This window comes from Stenella coeruleoalba (genome assembly GCF_951394435.1).
Source record: "Stenella coeruleoalba genome assembly, chromosome: 1".
Lineage (NCBI taxonomy): Eukaryota > Metazoa > Chordata > Mammalia > Artiodactyla > Delphinidae > Stenella > Stenella coeruleoalba.
This window is the reverse complement of record NC_137169.1, coordinates 26,196,129-26,214,799: the sequence shown is the minus strand read 5'-3', so window position 1 is coordinate 26,214,799 and position 18,671 is coordinate 26,196,129. Positions and strand designations below refer to the sequence as shown.

Genomic DNA, 18,671 nt, shown 5'->3' with positions numbered 1-18,671 from the left:
AGAGGTGAAGCCCAGAGCCTCAGACTCCAATAAGGGTTCAGAGAGCTGAAGTCAGTGAGTAGAACAGTGCTTCCCAATCCTGGATTCCCTTCTAGACTATAAACTGGGGAGGACTGTGTGTGTCTAGCATGGGTCCTGGCATGTAGGAGTCCTTGGTAATTATTTACGGAAAGAAGGAAGGAAGGAAGGAAGGAAGGGAGGGAGGAAGGAAGGGACTGTGCTTCTAAATCACTTCTAGAGCTTGGTGCAAAGAAAGATCACAATCATAAGTAATATGTATTGAGCACTTAGTATTCTAAGACTTTGCTTGTATTAAATCATTAATCTTCATAGCCAATCAAGTAGCTGAATATTATTATTCTCTTTTATTCTACTCCCTTTTGTAGGTAAGATACTGAAGCTCAGAAAGGTGAAGACGTTCACCCATGTTCACTGGGTTAGTGGCAGAACCATTGCAGATCCGAGCAGGCAGGCTCCAGAGCCTCCGCGCTCAACCACAGCGCCACACAGCCTCTCGAGGTGTCAGCAGCCCACCCAGGCTTAGGGAATCAGAATCTCTGGGGGCGGGACCTGGGGATCTGTATTTGAACAGCTTTTACGGCTGATTCTGATGCACAGCCAGAATTAGACCTAAAACTGTAAATCTGAAAATTAGCAGTAAGCCTGGGGCCATGTGATTGAAACAAACAAGGCTGCCGCCAGGCTTTCAAAGTTTATCTGATCATATGGACATGAGGCTTGCCAAATAATGTTGACTGATAGTATCCCCTTTGTGAGGAGGGAACCCAAACCCAGATCAATTACAAAGAACCCTCCAGGGACCTGAGAGCAGAAGGCCAGCTCAGGGGACCTGCCTATGAAACATTTTCCAAAGGGGGTCCAGCCACAGGCCACCATCCTCGGGAGAGCTGGGATCGCCTGTGTACCTGCCTAGTTCCTGGACTTTGATCTCCCATCTGACCTCCTTCTCACCCCTGCTCTGATCTGACAACTCCTGCTGGGTTGACCCCATCTCTGACCCTAGCCTGCCCCAGTTTTCAGCCTCACTGCTCCAGGCTGCGAGCTCACATGACAACAGCTCGAGGCAGGACAATATTCGTATCAGCCATCAGTAATGGGAGCAAGCTACCATCTCTTCTAATAATGTAGTGACAAATGGAATATTCATGTCGAAAGAACTGTGACTTTCAGAGTGGAATTCAGCTATCTCAAACCAACTCTGCAACTGTCAGTGAGCACGAGATGTAGAAAAAATAAGAAATAAGCAGCCCTTGGTACTAACTGGCACAAGATTTTTTCATTCATTAAACAAATGGTTACTGAAAGCCAATTCCATGATGGTTTCTGTGCTAACACTGGGGGCAAAAAGGATGAGCAAGACATTGTGTCTGCCCACAGGGAGTTCCCTTATGCTCATTTCTGCTGTGGGATTCAGAGAAGATGATGCTTCCAAGATTAGCCAGTGAACTGGGCTGAAGAAAGGCTGCAGGATGGCAGTTCAGAGAGGGGATGGTTCTAGATTTTGTCTAAGGTTCCAAAATACCTCAAATACTGGACCAGCCTATGGAAGCTTGGAGGAGCTGGTAATGAGCCTCGGAACACAGACACCTTTTTAAAACCTAGGGTCTTTGTAGATATAATCAAGTTAAGATGAGGTCATACTGGATTAGAGTGGCCCCTACTCGGAAAGGATTGGTGTCCTTATAAGAAGAGGGACATTTGGACACAGGCACACAGGGAGAATGCCATCTGATGACGGGGGCAGAGACGGGAGTGATGCACTCCCAAGCCAAGGATTGCTGGCAACCGCCAGAAGCTAGGAGAGAGGCACTGAGTAGATTTTCCCTCTGAGCCCACAGGAAGGAACACATCCTGCTGACACCTCGGTTTTAGACTCCTGGCTTCCCGAATTGTGAGAGTAAACTCGTGTTGTTTTAAGCCATCTGGTTTGTGATGTTTTGTTACAGCAGCCCTTGGAAACTAAGATGGCCATTATTTGGAAATCATCCCACAGATGGATGTTAACAGAGCCCTAAAAGGCACCAGTGGCCCTGACATCTCTCCAAATGTTCACTAAAGATGAGTCATCATTGTGTCTCTTGTGGATCTCTGAAGAAAAAAAAAAAAAACAGCATCAGCCTGACTCCCCCATGGGGGAAGGAAGAAGTCCTTCCACATGATTATTCAGCAGGAAGAGGATGCTAGAGTGTGGGGAGGAGGGTTGACAGCTGCTTTTCTTCCCCACTGGGGACAGCCCAAGAAAAAAGGGGGCTTTCATCACTATAAGAGGATGTCAAGTCATTTACTTTCACTCATTCAGTAAACACATGTGGAGCACTTACTGTGCTGGGCACTGCTGGGTACCAGTGGAGAGTATGTGTGTATGGATGGGGGAGGAATGCTAAAGAAATAGAACACTCATTCCCTGAGCTCTCTGAGCCAAGCTGGAGCGGGAGGCCTGGGGCATAGTGGGTAATTAGCATGGACTTGGGAATCAGACGGTCCAGGCTTGAATCCTGGTTCCACCACTGACTTCCATTGTGATCTTGGACAAGCTACTTAATCCCTGTGGGTCTTCATTTTACTGTATTAAGTTAGATGATGTATATATAGCACAGGGCCAGAGTAAGTGCTCAATACATATCAGTTGTTTTCATTGTTGGAAAGTAAAGATGTTCACCAGAAATAGCTCAGTAAAAGGTAAAGCGCTTATGATCAAGCAGGACCTCTGTCCAGTTCAGGCCCTCATCACCTCTTACCAGATACTATCTGATTGAATGCTCAGAACAACTCCAGGAGGAAGTTAGTCTCATTTTACAAATAATGTCACTCTGGTTTGGGAATGTAAAATAACTTGGCAAAGTTCACAGAACAGGGAACGTGGCAGAGTCCACATTCAAACTAGAGCTCCCAAGCACTTATTCTTCCTATTGCAAGTCAGAGTGGGTAAGGGGCAGCATATAGTTGGGAGAGGGCCCAAAGCACTTCACTTAAGGCTATGGTTGCCTCTATAGAAAGTATGTTGTCTGTATTGGGCTTATATGTTTATTTTGTTTAATTAGCAAATATATCTCTAGGGCTTCCTATTGGGTGTTCTAAGCACCCTTTGTTAGTAACTCATTTATCCTCACAAGAGCCTATAAGGTGGGCACTGTATTATTCCCATTTTACAGATGTGGAAATTGAGACACAGAGAGGTTAAGCAAATTTCCCAAGGTCACACAGCTAGAGAATAGTGGAAGCAGGGTTCACACTTGCTTCTTCGGCTCCAGAGACAATGCTTTTAACCACTGTCTACTCTGCCCTTTCAGGGTGGTGGTAGAATGGCTGTTGAAGTGTGTGGATGGGAGAAAGGGGAGAGGATTAACACCCGCCCTCACATGCCACCCTTTGGTGCTATTGCTGCAATAAGCCCTGAGTAATTTGACAATATAAGGTGAATGGCAGGATGGTGCTGTTTAGCCCTGGGATTCTCTCAGTCAACAGCTTCTCATCTCTGGCCCACTTCCTGAAAACTCTTTGCGTCTCAGCTTTGGAAACCCTTTGAGCACAAAGAGCTCATTTCCTGTGGCCAGGAAGGACGGGACGAGTTCCTGATGACACTCATCTCCCTCATTAAGGCGCTCATAAAAGTGTTTCAAGAAGCCTGACTTATGGCTCCGCTGTTTGTCAAGATCCCTTCTGCAAGGAGCCACTCCGGTAATTTGGTGCTAGGAGATATGCAGGAGAAACCAGCTCCTTTGAGTCAAGGAATTATTTATGATCCTAAGAAGAGAGGATGTCATTTGGAGAGATAACAAGCCTTCACAGCACAACAGGCTGTTTAATATGCCACAAGGGATGAGAGACAGCTCCTGAATTCCAAAGCCAGCTAGGAAACCTTGAGAAATTCTGTGCATGGGTTGTCTGTTCCTATGTGTCAACAACAGCTAACAATTATGGAGGTTTTACCTCTGAGCCAGGGCTTGTGCTAAGTAATTTTTACATACTAATCCATTTAATTCTCACACCATTCCTATCCTATTTTACAAATGAGGACATTGAGGCACAGAGATGTAACCTGCCCAAGTTCACACAGTTAGCCAAGTCAGGTTTTTAGCCTATTTAGGTCTGCCTCCAAGTTTGGGCTCTTGAACATCCAACAACACAACGTAGGAGGAAATTGGGTTTTAAGTCAGCCCAGTAAGGTGAAATGTACATATATGCAAAAATTACATTTGTTAATCCCTTAAAATGCCTATAAAGTTTAGTACATTTGGTTTGAGGCATTATTATTTTGTCCAATAATTAGAGAACCACTGAGCTAAACTAAAGGAAGGAGCAGAAGGAAAGTCTAAATGCAGATGCCTATGCTTTTAAACAATTCAGTCTTAGGCGAACGATCAAATCCCTAGGGGTAAAATGAAGAGCTGAGAATTATAGTGTCCTTAACCCACTTGCGGGGGTGACTCTATTTTCTTTTAATATTTAGCCTCTGTGACCTTAACACGTATCACCTGTCATGTGATATTTTACAGGATTAAGAGAGAACATGGACACATCTTAAGAGGAGAGGAGAGAAAGTTCTGTTAGAGAAGGGGTTCTAAAGTCCAAGTCTAAATTAAATGAACCTGGTACAATGAGACTCGACGAGACTAGCTTTGGAGCCAGATAAACCTGGATTTGAACCCTCATCTTCTACTTCCTAGCTGTGTAACCTTGGGCAATTTGCTTAACTTCCCAAAGCCTCAGTTTCTCAAAGTGTAAAATGGTCATAGCAATACCATCATGTTGAGAAGACTGAATTTAAAAGTTTATAAAGTAGCAAGCTTGAGTGTAAATCATAGTAATTACGCAGTAGTTCTTAATAGCTGTTTGACCAAAGACAGGTCACCATCACCTCTCTGGGCCTCATTTCTCCTCATCTGCTATTTAGCCGTAATTGTTCTGCCTACTAACCTCAAAGGTCATTGTAAGGAAACACTAAAACACTGTACAAAGTTTCTATAAGGATTTTCTCAGCTACTTGGTACACCTGGAATTGTGAGGAGGTGCTGGGAGACCCCTGCTGGAGAAAATAACTGAGGAGAGTCTGGGGGCCTGAAGTCAGAAATGGGCTCAGATCTCCAGTTCTGTCATTCAGTGTGGCTGTGTGACTTTGGGTGAGTGACCTACCGTCCCTGAGCCTCCTCTTTCCCTTCTATCAAGTGGGGTTAATAGTCCCGACATCACAGGGTTATCCCGAGAATCACATTCTGCAGAAAAGTGTTAGGCACGTGGTAAATGCACGATAAATGTCTGCTGAATCTGAATCCTTCTGAGAGGAGCCAAATTCAGCCCCTCTCCTTCCGCGGGGTGGGAAACGTGCGGATGCCTCCACAAGGAGCTCAGGTAGGGGAGATGCTCTGTGCCTCCCCACTCCCCCGCCCTCCCAGCCGTTGCCGTGGCCACCGGTTCAGGCCCGGAGCAGCACCTGGGCGTGTTCAGCCCAATCCCCGCCTTTCCAGAATGACCATTGGCTGGAGACGCCACGTGATGCACGCTGGTATGCTAATATATGGTAATCGCCCCCACGCCCCTCCTCCCCGGGCCTTGGCCGAGTAGCCAGCAGGGTGCGCGGCGCCGAGCCGAGGGGGCGGGCTGAGGGGCGGCCCCCGGGAGAGAGCGGCCAGGTGGAGGAGGAGCGCGAACGCGACCGCAGGTAACGGGCGGGCGCGTGCGCGCTGGGGCCGGCTCGCGGCGGACTTGCAGCGCGCGGGGCACTTGGGCCGCAGCTCTGCCGGCTTAACCCTTTGGGCACCCAGCTGTCACGGCCGGGCCGGGCCGCGCGGGGCGGGGCATTGCCGTGGGCACCGGCCGGCAGGCGGCGGCGGTCCGACCCGGGATCCGCGGTGGAGGCCGAGCAGCCCAGACCGGCGGATCGACCGGCCGCACCGCGCCCGGGGGCCGAGACGCAGCCGAGGCTAGGGCTGCGGGGCAGCTCCGAGGCCAGGGCTTGCGGGAGGCTGCGGGGTAGCTGCTGAAGTACCGGCACTCGCGCTGTTTCTCGGGTCGTTGAGCCCCTCCCGCGCAGAGGCCCGAGCCTCAGCAGCCCGTGGCCTTGCGCGGCCTGCGTCTCCTCCGCGCATCCCGCAGAGTGCGAGGAGACCCAGGGGTGGGGCCTGACCTCGGCGCCCCCTCCCCAGCCGCGACCTGACAGTCCAGCCGCCGGCACTTTTGACCCGGAGTCAAGCTGGGGCCCCGGTGGGACGAAGGCAAGAGTGGTGCTTGGGGGCCACCAGCCAAGGGACCTGGGGATTGTCGGTGCAGGGAGGAGCGGACAATCCCCTAAAGGAAAGGCAGGCCCCACGATTTGCCAGGTTTCAGAAGGAGGGATGCCCAAGAAAGGCACTGGCCCCTTGTTTTCTGTGCTGGGTGATGACCTGACACTCATGGGAAAAGGTCACTGCTGGACACCTGGATCGGGTCTGTCATGTCCAGAGGAAGCGGCTGTTTTGCGTGAGTTTCTAACAAATTTTTTATAAGGCCAGGATTAAATTCGTCTTTCTCCCTCATCCTCCTCCGAGGTCTGCTACAGAAGTGTGTTCTTTTAATTACCCACCCCCCTCACCACCAATTCACTAAGATTGGTGGCAGCATTAGGCTTACAGTGTAATTAGCTTTCACTACAATAGGAATGGTAGGATGGGCCATGTGCCACTAATATTAAGCTTGCCCCGGGAGCTTCTCGGAAGTGTGTGTGTGTGGGAGGGGGGATGTTTCTATCACCAGTGCAGAGGAAAAACTGGCTAATGTGCCAGTGATATCAGTAGAATTTCCTTTATGAGGCTAAAGTCCTTTCTTCTAAATCAAGGAAGAATGTGGTTACACATGCAAAGTACCAGGAACCAATTTGATTTTTGCAAGTGAAGTGCAAATTGCACTTTCATGTTGCTCTTGATGTCTTTTATCACACAACAACAAACTCTTGCTGTTTGCCAGGCACTCTGCTATGTCTTGGGGATGCAAAGATAAATAAGATAATTAGTCCTTGTCCTCAAAGAAACAGTGGGAGAAACAGAAATAAAATTGCCAGTAAAAGTGATAACAGCATAATAGATGTGTACATGAAGAAGCACAGAGGAGGGAACAATTAACTGTCTGAGAGGATCCAGGAAGGCTTTCCAGAGAAAAACATGTTTAAGGTCTTGAAGGATGAATAGGAGTTTGCCTTGCAGAGAATATTGGGAAGAACAGGAAGGGCAGCCAAAGCAGAGGAAACTGTGAATACAGACACTTAAGGAGCATGGTATCTCTAGGCAATGGCTTTATAGTGCAGCCATGGCCTTTTTCCTTTCTCGATAAAGTAACCTAGAATTTCTAATTCCCACCACATTTTCCAGTGAAAATGCGGCTGTAGCTCCAAGGTAGAGGGGTGGAAAACTGGGCATAGGTATGGCGCTAGAGGCATCATCCCAGGAGGGCAAATCTAAACCATACAATAAGGGAGTAACATGGGTCATACCCAGGGAAGCCATGCTGAATGTCAAATCTGTGAGGTCAGATTTGTGAGACCTTGGGAAATGAGTAAGCAGATCAGAAGCTGGAAGGATCTGGACTGTGATATGGGTCAGGACAAGCAGTTTGGGACTGAGACATGAATCATGCAGAGGTGATAGAACTTGCTGTTAGTGGTGCCAGCCCTGGAGAGCGGGGGCTGGATCTGACAGCTTAAAGCAACTGCAGAAAAGGACAGCACCATCTCTTCAATAGACTATTTCCAGTACTTCCTTCTTTCTGTTCTCTTTCCCTCCTTACTATTATCGTCTTTTGATCCAGTTTCCACTCGTGACTCACTTTTACTAGGCTTCTTTTACTAAGGTCTTAGCTACCAGAGCAAAGAAAATCCTGTTCTGCTGCCTTAGCCTCCACTTCTAGAACTATAAATAGTCCATTTTACCTCATAAGCCATCAATTTAGCCAGCCTATTTTTACTTCCTGACCATTTGGAAACAGAGCAAGGATGGGCCCAGAGGTGGTAAAGTAGACCTCATCCCCAAAACTCACCTAATGTTTGATTCAGATAACAGCCTTTTAGCTTTGCTTGAACCAAAATTTATTTTTAGAATGGATCATGGTGAATTTTTGGCAAATACCCCATCTTGAACTCAATTACAGATCAAGCCTCATAAAGAACGTGACACTGGGGGGATATGCCTAATGTGGTCTGCTGAGATTGACAATTCCTAAGTGCTGGAGAATCACGGGTGCTATTTAAGCAGTCTTCTCAATCAGCATGTTTACTGAGCACCTGCTTGTGTGTAAATACTGTGCTGTATTTGTGCTTTGGAAGAGATAGGAAAATGAGAGGGATAGTGTAGTCCGGGGATTATTCTCAGCTAAACAAGGATTCAGATCCCAGTTCTATCAGTTACTTGCTGTGTGACTTGGACATGTTATTTGACTTTGTTTCTTTATCTGTAATAATGCCACCTACTTCGTATACTTGTGAGGATTCAGCGTAAAGCAATTCTTCTGTAAATTTTCAAAGTGCTAAAGGTATGATATTATAGGAGTTGAAAAAAGAGAAAGATCATTGTGGACTATGATTATCCAGGAAGGCTTTTTTCAGAGACATGGTGGATTTTGTTATATAGAGAAGGAAAGTGGGAGGGATTTCTAGATGGGGAAAAAAATGTTCATAAAACACAGGACCGGAATATGGAAGAAAGTTTTCAGGGGTCAGTTGATAAAACTGACCAATGTGGCAAGATCAGAAGGTTTAACTAAAGAAGTTGTAAGATTGGAAGGGTTGCTTGAAGCCAGATTTTAACAGGCATTAATGCTGAACTAAGGAGTTAGAACTTTATCCCGTATGATGGAAAGTCTGAAGATGTTTGGTTAGGGAAGTGTGTGCTTATAAAAGTAGTATTTTATGAAGATTCTCAACAACAATGTGGAGAATAAACTTTAGTAGGGATAGAAAGAACTGTACAACCAATTAGCAGGTTATTTGAATAGTTTAGATATGAGGGGGATAAGGGGTTGAATTCGGGTGATGGCAGTGAAAATAGAAAGAGATAGGTTCAATGAGTATTATAAAGGAAACATGAAAGGACTCTGACTGATAGATATGGAGGACAAGAAATTAGGAAGAATCAAATGTAGCCTTGAACATAGGTGACAAGATCAACAGAAATAGGACAGACAGAAAGAAAAGGCAGTTCGGGAGAGAAGAGGAAAAGCCAAGTGCTAGATCTCTTGAGGTGATACTGGAATTTATAAGTGGATGGATCCCCAAAATATTTGGAACTGGTGGGGGGGCCTAGTGTTCAAAAGAGAGAAGTCAGAGAGTCTTATACGTAGGTGATAATTGAAGCCATGAGATTAGCTTAGTTCCCACTTAGTTGTTAGCGGTTTAACAGCATAGAAATAGAGGTGTAGAGGACCAAGGCTGGAAAGTGGAGGTTGCCCACATGCAGGGAGGTAGGAAGAAGAAATGGGGTCAGTATGGTGAAAAATAAGGAATATCAGAGAAGCAGAAGAACCATCTCATTTATTCACCCAACGAATGAATTCTCTTCACGATCATTTATTTATGTACCTGATAGATGCAAGGCCTATTAGACATGCTCTTAGCCGTGAGGGTATAGTATCGCAGAAGTGAAGCAAAGAGAGGGTTTCGAGCTGGAGGGATTGGTCAGCAGTATGAAATGTTACAGAAAAAGTTGGGAAATGTCCATTATATCCCAACAGGGATCATTGGTGACTTTTTGAAAATAATAGCTTCAATTCCATGGGGGATGGCCATAGGGATATTAAATGCCAGATTAAAGAGGATGGGGTCATGAGATGTGGGTAAGAAATGGAGACAGCATGTAGATCACCCTTTGTATGTTTGGCAGTAAAAGGAAAAGAGAGAAATAAGAAAGAGGTTAGAGAAGGCAGAACAGTCAAGCAAAAGATTTGCTGTTCCCTACCTGCTTCATTAATTTAGTTGCCCTAATATATCATTCTCATTCTTTCATATCCTTGATAGCAGTTCAGCAATTCATTTCTTAAACTTACTGCTTTGAGATTTACCTGCACGTTTCATTTAACAATAATAAGATAGCTACCATTTATGGAGTGCTTACTGTGTGTTAAGCACTTTGTATACATTCTATTCATTATCCCATTTAATCCTCACAGTACAGGATTACAGCCATACAACCTCTTGGAAACATGGAGCGGCTAAATAAACTGCCTATGATTGCATAATTTTTTAAATAAATTTATTTATTTTTGGCTGCATTGGGTCTTCGTTGCTGCACACGGGCTTTCTCTAGTTGCAGTGAGCGGGGACTACTCTTCATTGTGGTGCGCGGGCTTCCCATTGCGGTGGCTTCTCTTGTTGCGGAGCTTGGGCTCTAGGCGCGCGGGCTTCAGTAGTTGTGGCACACAGGCTTCAGTAGTTGTGGCTCGCGGGCTCTAGGGCACAGGCTCAGTAGTTGTGGCACATGGGCTTAGTTGCTCCGCGTCGTGTGGGATCTTCCCAGACTGGGGATCAAACCTGTGTCCCCTGCATTGACAGGCAGATTCTTAACCACTGCACCACCAGGGAAGTCCCTGCTCACATAAGTAATGAGGGGCAAAGATGGAATTTGGACCCAGCTCTGACTCTCAAGCTCAACGAAAGGACCATACTATGCTGTCCCTGAAGGCAGGGCCAACTTCATGGGTATGTGACCTGTGTCGCCTCCCAGGGCCCTGCATTTATAAGGGCTCCACACTCAGTTTAATGCTCTGTTGTTGCTGTCTTGAAATTCTTAATAATTTTTTAACAAGGGGACCTGCTGTTTCGTTTTGCACTGGGCCCCACAAATTATGGAACCAGTTCTACCCGAAGGTATCAATATTCCCTCCTAAAGCTGGGAAAACATTTTGTGCTGTGTAATTCCTTTTGTTTGCATAGCCTAAAGTCCTTGCTGCGTCATAGTACATGATCACATTTTCCTGTCTTCTCATTTTGGACTCCTGGTATAAAGGGCAAAATGGGGATATTTGGAATTTCAAGTATAGAGCCAGTATGAAGAGTAGAGAATAAAGAGGCAAGGAATTATTTACCCAGAATGGCTTCTGGAAACTCACCCATCATATCATGAGAGAATTATTGGATAGAGTTACTGTCCTGATTGTGTTGTTACTCCCAATTTAAATAAGAAATGGTTAATTTCTATTTCTTGGGTAGTCACATGTTCCCAATTGGTAGGAAGCTAGGAAGACCATTTCTCAACCTACTGAAACAGAAATTGGGGTTGAACAGGTATAATACAAATTGCCCTGATCTGATGCCTTTTTAGCCAGACTGGTGCCCATACAGGGACTGTCCAGCAGGTTTGAACCATGTGGCTCTGTTCACCACATTTGCCTTGAATGTTCATGTCCCACTCTTCCCTTTTTGGCCCATTCTATTCCTTCATCTACCTGTATGGATCATGAAAACGAGAAGCGCTTAATTCTCCATATTGTCTCTCACTTTTGCTTTATAATCACTACTTGGAACTGACAACAAACTAAGTTTTTCTGGTTTTCATGGTTATTGCTCTCTCAAAAATAGCATTTACTCATCCCCAGGCTCCTCCCACTCCGGGTCTCTCTGAGTAATCATTTGACCAGGTGCTGACCAAGTCCTGACACCACTTGATACTAGCTGACCACATGACCAAGTCCTAACACCTAGATTCCTTTGCATAGGTTATCAGGCAAGATCGAGTTTTTGTTGCCATCACCAGCGTCATTCACATCCCAGAATAAGAGTGCTTACTCTCACTTTCTGTCCCCATCATGGATCAGGTGAGCCTAAGAATATGTGAGATTAAAAATATGAAGAGGGCTTCCCTGGTGACGCAGTGGTTGAGAGTCTGCCTGCCGATGCAGGGGACACGGGTTCGTGCCCCGGTCTGGGAAGATCCCACATGCCGCGGAGCGGCTAGGCCCGTGAGCCATGGCCGCTGAGCCTGCGCGTCCAGAGCCTGTGCTCCGCGGCGGGAGAGGCCACAACAGTGAGAGGCCCGTGTACCGCAAAAATAAATAAATAAATAAAATAAAAATATGAAGAAATTTAGAGTATGCCTATGGTGTACATCATGAAAGCGTCTAAGCAGCCAGGTGTTCTCTGTGGTCTCCTAGTTGTGCTGCTGGCAGAGCCTCCATAAGGCTCTGTAGTAGTCATTGCTATGGAAAAATTATCAAATTTATCAGCTTAAAACAACAGACTTCTGTGTCTTTTAAGATTCAAGTATTGTGGGGCTTCCCTGGTGGCCCAGTGGTTGAGAGTCCACCTGTCAATGCAGGGAACTCGGGTTCGAGCTCTGGTCCAGGAAGATCCCACATGCCGCGGAGCAACTAAGCCCGTGCGCCACAACTACTGAGCCTGCGCTCTAGAGCCTGTGAGCCACAACTACTGAGCCCAAGTGCCACAACTACTGAAGCCCACGCGCCTAGAGCCCCTGCCCTGCAACAAGAGAAGCCACCGCGATGAGAAGCCCGCGCACCGCAACAAAGACGCAATGCAGCCAAAAATAAAATAAAAAGATAAATAAATTTAAAAAGAAAAGGTTCAAGTGTTACATCTCAGAAGCATTTCCCAACTCACTTTTAATGAATTAGTATCCTTCCTCTCTGATCTTCTGCTACGCTTTAACATCTCATTATAGCACTTACCACATTGTTGTAATTGCTAAGGACTCTGTCTTTTCCTATCCATAGCTTCAATTCCTAAAACTGTTCTTTGAACATAGCAGATACTCAATAAATGGTTGTTGAATATACTTAAGAATGGCTTGTACCTTTATATACTTTTTACTCTATTCTTTAGAAAATATATGTATACTGTGAAGTAACTGGCTTTATGCCCTACGATAAATACAGCCTTCATCTCCCTATCTAGAAGCTCATGTATCATGGTTGTTGAAGGTGTAAAGAAAACATCGTAGAAGTCAAAGCCTTCTTGACTTGCCAGCTTACCTTCTCCAAGGAGGACTTCTTGAGCTTGTTTCTGTCTGTAAGTCCCTGCTCCATCCATACTCTGAAACCAATTCTGGCCCTTGTAGGAAATTATATAATGAGCCCCTAGCCCAAAGATACTTGATTCAATAACGAAGCCAACATTGGTTCGCTAGCTAAATATCTTTATGTAAGCAGGATCTGGGTCTGACTTATCCACTGCTATATTCCCAGCACCAAGCACTGTTAGATGCTCAATAAATACTTGGCGAATGAATTAATGATGCTCCATTCTCAATATTCATATCCCATTCCTTCACCCAGGTCCTGAGCTCTGATCACCCAGAATCTTAGGCCCGAGTTCATCATTTCACAGGGCTCAGACTTTCTGTGTTGGTCCTTGACTTATCTCTTCCTGCACCTTATCACAGCTGATCTTGCTTAACTCAGAACTAAGTAAGGTACCTCTTCCTCTCTTGATCTTCCTATCTAATAATATTGGCCAGATGCCCTTTAGGAGAATCTTCTTTTCCTTACCTATAGCCAGAAATATCCAGCATGCATATTTGATGTGTTTTAAAATTTTTGAACTGAAGAGAATTACATTCAGTTTTGGCCAAAAGCCGAGTTCCAAGATTTTGTAAGTCTGTTCAACTGATTAACTTGTAAGCTTCAGCAGTTCAATGCAAATTAGTTTTTATACCAACCGGCAAATCAAGGGAGGGGAGGGAATTAAGTGAGTGTGTAAATATGGTTACCAGGGAAACTTTTCCTGACAGAAGAGGGAGCCTCACAGGAATTTGTGCAGGCCCAAGAAACCAATGTAACCTGACCTTTCTGTGTTCTCTTTCTGATGGGGGAAGAGAAGGACATAGAAACCATGGGTACAGATAAAGGTGGCTTTAGGCTTTTCTAGAGACTTGAGGGGTTAAGTTCTCCCTCTTGAAGCGGGACTGAATATTTTCTCTAGGGGAAAGGTGACTATTATAAGGCACCCGTTCCTTCTGAGGAAACATCTGGAAATGCGGAGCTTCTCTGAAGCTGTCTGTGAAATAGTTTTCATTCATTCAACAAATATTTATCCAGCAGGGAATATGCCTATAAGAGTTGGAGAACAATATGAGGTTATTGTACTGCACCTAGTGGATGTTCCTTAAATTTTGTCTAAATTAATTTTTTGAGTGGAGGGTGATATGGACTTAAATATTTAATGCTTTTTTAAAGCATAAATTTCTGTAGAAAAAGCATAAACACAATTGTACCTTCTGCCGCATCTCTATTCCCGGATGATCACTCCTGAGAAGAACCTAACTCGTTGATCCATAAAGCCACACCCCAAGGTGGATGTCATCTAGTGACAGTGTCCTCTAAATTGTAGGTGTCGTACAGTGAAGGACAGATCCATCTCCACAAATCCATCTCCTTGATGGCCCAGATCACAAGAGAACCTTCTGATTTTAGCTAAAAACGGTGGGTAGTTTAAGGTCTATTCTTGGCTGTAAAATGCATTTGGATTGAAATGTGCAACACTGCCCCATACCCGAGGCCTACTGTTCAGTGTCTCTTTTTATACTTGAATATACTGGAGTTTTGTACTGTACACGGTGCCTTTCACTGGGCTGCAGAGAAGCAGTAGAGGGTCATGATTAACAGCACAGACAGGAGAGCCCGCCCTGCGCTACCCCTCATTAGCTGTGATCTTCACAGCCCTTCAAATCTTCACCCTCTTTGTGCTCCATCTTCTTGTGTATATGGAGATAATAATAGTACCTGCCTGGAAGGATTGTAGAATTAAACAAGTTAATACGTGTGAGGTGCATAGTAAGTACCTTTTACTATTTCCTGTGACCTCCTGGATGTAGGGTCGATTGCATTTCAAGGAGGAGACTGTTGAGATACAGAAAGGTATGATAACTTCCCAAAAGTTGTACACTAAATTTGGGCTCAGATGATTTTCATCCTTAATTTAGCACTGAAAATTCCCATTCTACGTAGTAAGAGACAGAGAAAATGAGAATTAGAGCATGAAAGAGGAACTTGGCTTTTGGGGCATTTTGAAGTAGGGGTTACTTCACAGAAGATGGTGACACTAAAGTGTATGAAGATGAAATTGCTTTCTCAAAGGCACAATGAGTGTGAGAAATGGTTGGGAATAATATAAGATAGGGAATATCATACTGGGTCAGGCCTGTGGTATATCCAGCCTCAAAATCGGTCTCTGATCGTGGTAACAAGGGACAGTTAGAGGGGAGTATTGTAGCTGCCATCAAGATAAAACCTTCTAATTATAGGGATGGACCTACCCATCCCTAAGTGTCTTTTAGTATCCTGCCTTGTCTTGTTCACCCAAGTATTTAAGCTTTATTTCTACTTTTGGTCTTTAAAATCTGTTCGTTTTTTCCACGCACACTTTTAAAGCTTCTGTACCCACATACTAATAGCTAGGGATATGAAGAAGACTCGAACCCAATCCTGGCAGCCCAGAAGTTTATGAGGGAAGACAGACATGGAAATATCGATTATGGTATCGTACTTAGTGCCATAATAGAAGTATAGACAAGGTGTTTTGAAAGCTTAGAGGGGGGATCACCCAGCTCTGCTTAGAAGTGTCACCTTCTGGAGAAAGATACATTTGAGATGAGGAGTCCCTCAGGCAGACAGAGCACCTCAGAGAGGAGGGGCGGCATGTGCAAAGGTGGGGCGTGTGTGTGAGAGCGTAGTACACATGGGGGGTTCCAGGAACCCTACATGACGGGAACATGACGTATGACTCGGGCAGGGGCAGAAACAGGCTGAAAAGTAGGTCGGCGTCAAACACAGAAGGCTGGTTTCCAGGCTAAGGAATTGGGACTTCGTGTCAGAGGCCATGGGCAGCTGTTGAAGCGTTTCAGGAGAAACGTGATCAGATTCTTTTCAGAGCCTCACATCGCCAGTGTGGAGGCTGGTTTGGACAGGAGTGAGACAGGAGACAGAACCCTGGGCTGAGAAGGGAACCTCTAGCTCAGCTTCTCCTCTGCTGCCAGTATTTTTACTATTGCATATGTACATATACATTTGTTCCTTCAGCCCAGATTTATTGATGACATGCAGGGTACTGGGCTAACTGCTAGGGATGTAAGATCCACAACCATCCGTATCTTGGAATGGCCTGCAGTGTTTTCTTTGTCCTGAACCAAAGCTTTCTTGAGTTTTGAGCTTTCCTGGTCTATCTTCTACTTCATCTCAGTCCCAGTGCTGGTGTCTGGGGTGTAAAAAGGAGTTGGTGTGTGTTTATCTTGTCTGTACTCTTCATCATTTACTGTCCCCATCACACCTCCTTCCTCTCAATCGTCTCATCTCTCCAGAGCACAAAATTCCAATCATTTAATGAATTCCTGTAGAAAATGAATCTATTAGACTGTAGACTTCGCTATTTAAATTCTTAACTTTCTCTTGTTTCCCCCAAACCTCAAGTGCTGTATGTTAGCACCCTTGGTCACACATTAAACTCTTTGGACCCTACTTCCTGTCCTTTACTGGCTTATAAAATCCTTACTTTCTTCATTCTTCTTTTCTTGTTTCCTCAAAGATGTACATACCAGAATTGCAGATTGCATTATTGACTTTGCTTTTTCTTTGTGGTGTTAGGGCCTTTCACCCATGAGATCACAGTCCCTAAAGGGAAAACTCTTCTACCCCTGAAAATTAATAAATTGAAGATGAGATGATATTTCTATTTGTAATAGAATAGAAGATAGAGTTTTATGAGAAAGAGTAGTATTTATTACATAATAATAAATTATGATTATAATTTACCGAGTACTTATTTCATATGCTAATTTCCATGCTAGGACATTATGTGAGTTCTTATTTAATCCTCACAGCAACTGTAGGAGGCAGGTACTCTTATTACTCCCATTTTACAGGTGAAGAAACTGGCTCCAAGGGGTGAAATGATTCGTCCACCGTCATATCACTAATACAGGCAGGTCTCGAACTCAGGCCTGTCTGATTCCAGAAGTGAAGTTCTTCACTACTGTGTAGTGCAGGGTAAACGTGCAGGGTCTGAGAGGGGGTACCCACGGTCATTAAGAGTGAGCCAATTATTTTCAACCTTCCTTTAGTTATAACTATCATCATCAAATCTAGTTTCTCCCAATTTTCTTGATTTTAATAGTCATTTTAATAAGCTATTTTATTTGGATCACAAAACGGCAAAATAAGTTTCTAGTAACATTCGCCCCTCCGCAAAAAGTCTGTAATGTTTATCATAATTTTAGAGGTTTGAGTTTGCATGTTATGTTATAGAGGTGTTATAACTGTGGATGCTATGCTGACAGTTTTGGGACCTACCTCCAGGTGGATAGATTGTGCCTTGGAATATATTTGCATATCCTAACAGGTTTGTTGTAGAGAGAACTAAATGTCCTTTCTAAAAAATTTTTTTTAATTTTTATTGTAGAATTGTTGATTAACAATGTTGTTTATGGGCGTCCCTGGTGACGCAGTGGTTGAGAGTCCGCCTGCCGATGCAGGGGACACGGGTTCGTGACCCGGTCCGGGAAGATCCCACATGCCGCAGAGCGGCTGGGCCCGTGAGCCATGGCCGCTGAGCCTGTGCGTCTGGAGCCTGTGCTCCGCAACGGGAGAGGCCACAGCAGTGAGAGGCCCGCGTACCGCAAAAAAAAAAAAAAAAAAAAATGTTGTTTATGTTGTATTTCCACACAAGATCAATCTACCCCTGGTGATGAGTGTAGCAGGCTGAATGATGGCTACCCAAAGATAATTAGGTCCTAATCCCTGGAACCTATGAACAATACTTGTAAGGAAAAAGGGTCTTTGCAAGTGTGATTAAGTTAATGATCTTGACATGGACAGATTATTCTGGATATCTGAATGGTCCCTAAATGCAATCACACATGTCCTTATAAGAGAGAAGCAGAGGGAGAGTTGACACACACAGGACATAACATAACCACAGAAGCAGAGATTAGAGTGATGTGACCACAAGCAAAGGAAAGCTGGCAGCCACTAGAAAGTGGAAGCGTCCAGGAATGGATTCTCCCTGAGAATTTCCAGTGGTGTGGCCTTGCCAACCCCTTGATTTTATCCCAGTAAAACTGATATTGAACTTATGGCTTCCAGGACTATGAGACAATGAATTTCTGTTGTTTTAAGCCACAGAGTGGTAATTTGTTATGCCAGCCACAGGGAATTAATATAAGGGGAATAGTTACCTCTTGTACTACTTAGTTCATTTTGAGGGCAAATATCATGACTTAATAAAGGTGACAACCAACTAATATAATGTGTATGATAATAATTATTTCAGCAAAAACTTGTGTAGTGCTTACTATGTGCGAGGCACTATTATAAGCATTTAAATGTATTTACTCATTCAGTCTTCATAACAACCACATGAGGGGGTTTCTATCATTATCTCCATTTATAAATGGGAGCTTTGAAGCACAGAAAAGTTAGGTAACTTGACCAAAGTTATATAACTAGTAAGCAGTGGGTCTAGGACCTGAACTCAGGCACTCTAGCTCCAAAAGTCCACTTTGCACTTGGGAGGCATTCAACAAAGGACACTGGGACAATGTCTAAAGCCTTTTCAAGCCTCTGGCCGCTTCCTCTCCATGTTTTCTGCTGTGTTCACTGCATTTTTGTGTTGTTTGTCTTCCTCCATGTCCTTTATCTTTAATATCTTTTCTTTTTTAAAAAATATCCCTGTGTGGTTTTGGTAT

At 44.6% G+C, this 18,671-nt stretch overlaps 1 protein-coding gene across 1 annotated transcript in view; it reads left to right on the top strand.

Moving 5' to 3' along the window:
• Positions 1–5,625: 5,625 nt before the first annotated feature.
• The window catches only part of PHC2 (polyhomeotic homolog 2), a 102,500-nt gene continuing 89,454 nt past the window's right edge, over positions 5,626–18,671 (top strand). Inside the window, exon 1 of the mRNA XM_079924577.1 lies at positions 5,626–5,680. The gene's annotated coding sequence lies outside the window, so the exon portion shown is untranslated. The remainder of the gene's footprint in view (positions 5,681–18,671) is intronic.